The sequence below is a fragment of the Glycine max genome, chromosome 15 (assembly GCF_000004515.6).
Source record: "Glycine max cultivar Williams 82 chromosome 15, Glycine_max_v4.0, whole genome shotgun sequence".
NCBI lineage: Eukaryota > Viridiplantae > Streptophyta > Magnoliopsida > Fabales > Fabaceae > Glycine > Glycine max.
In genome coordinates this window covers 13,451,823-13,453,494 of record NC_038251.2, presented here as the reverse complement: position 1 = coordinate 13,453,494, position 1,672 = coordinate 13,451,823, and the positions used below count along the sequence as shown (strand labels likewise).

General features: G+C 34.0%; 1 long non-coding RNA gene across 1 annotated transcript; it reads right to left on the bottom strand.

The window, feature by feature from the left end:
* Positions 1–622: 622 nt before the first annotated feature.
* Positions 623–1,471, bottom strand: LOC100500443 (uncharacterized). Its single transcript, XR_005888840.1, has 2 exons — positions 995–1,471; positions 623–843 (listed from the first exon to the last, which is right to left on the bottom strand). It is a non-coding gene; the product is annotated as an uncharacterized lncRNA (long non-coding RNA).
* Between the last annotated feature and the right edge of the window lie 201 nt (positions 1,472–1,672).

The following is a 1,672-nucleotide window of genomic DNA, read 5'->3' as shown; positions in this document are numbered from 1 at the left end:
TTTTTGAAAGAAGATCTTTCTTCAAACGTGTTGCATCTTCTTGTCTCTTCACTCTCTTCCATTCCTCATTAGTCACCACTGCACCGAAGAAATGGAACTAAAGAAACATTCAGGTTATATATTAGTAGTATCCAGTCTCTCTCTCATGACCGGATATTCTCCCAACCCTCATCATAAACTCATTTTCTTATAGTGTCTCTCTCTGCAGGTGTTATTGTGAATTAGGAAAAACTTTATAATGATTGAATATGGAAAAATGCAACGGTAGTAATACATTTTTGTTATCTTTATAATATTATTAAGCGTAAGTATTATTTAATAGAGAAGTCTTGTTTCCATTGCTGATTATTTAACGGAGTTATCTAATGAAAAGCCTTCTACGTACGGGTGGCACGTAAATGTTGCAGGATGCAAAATCATTGACCCGTCAGTGAAATTAATAAGCCAAGCCTTTTGTGGATGTTAGATACGATCACAAAGTACTTGCTGATAAATAGAAGTGGCACAGTTGCACTGTTTCAGGATGCAAAATTATTGACCCGTGAAATTGATCATAGCCTTTGATATGGATATTAGATACGACCACAGAGTACTGGCTAATAAATAGAAATTCTTGTTAAGAAACAAAAAACATTTTGGTCTTTATATTACTAATTAATCTCCCATTATTGGAAGAAATACACGGGAACTCTATCTAGTGGTAACATACCAACAAACAAATAAATTAAATAACAACCTAAATAGATCATGGTAAATTAGTTAACAACATGCTTCAATTCCATTCCCATTCCCATTCGTATATATATGCTTCAAATATTGGTCCCTTCAATATGCGTATACCTGCTTTAAAAAGAAAGGAAAGCAAAAACAAGACAACCTTAATTAATGTATTCAAGTTAATTTATAGCTAAAGGTACGGATATTATGTTAATTTTAAACAAAGGAGATAAAAGTTTGTAATTAATTTGCGGATGATTCACGATTAGTATAGTACCTTTTACGAGATCATCTGTTCTTGGGATAAAAAATTCCCTTTGTAGTTGGACCCTTCTTACCACCGGAGCTTGAAGAAGTTGAGCTACTTCCATTATTAGGTGGAGGCCTAGTGGGAAGAAGAACCTGTTGAATGTTGATGCTGCTGGAGCTCATGATGTTACACAGGACTTTTGGCAAATTAAATCAAAAGTTCAAAACCAAATTTTGCTAGGGTTAACTAATTGTGTCTTTGGATACAACTTCAAATGCTCAAGATAGATGAGAAGAGGTATTTATAATGGCTGTTGTGAACCAGACAACGCGTTCATGGCCACATTTAATAGGAACTTACCAAGCAATCGAATGGTAATGGACAGGGAAATTTCATTTTCCATTAATAAACATAAATAAACATATGAAAAGACAAACACAACATTTTGCTTAATACATTTTGTACGTAAGATAAACATATGAAAAGTTGAAAGTTATACAAAGTGGTGACTAATTAGGTAAGTATAGATCTTCGACGTGTCGTGCATTTGGGATTTATTAGACTGTGATTCAACAAATTTTTCGACGAACATCACTTGCATATGTGTATCCTTACGCGGCGTTGATATGAGTAAAGAATAGGGTAGTTAATGTTTGAATTCTATGATTCTGTCAACGGTGCGTGGTTTCTTTGTTGACAGACATT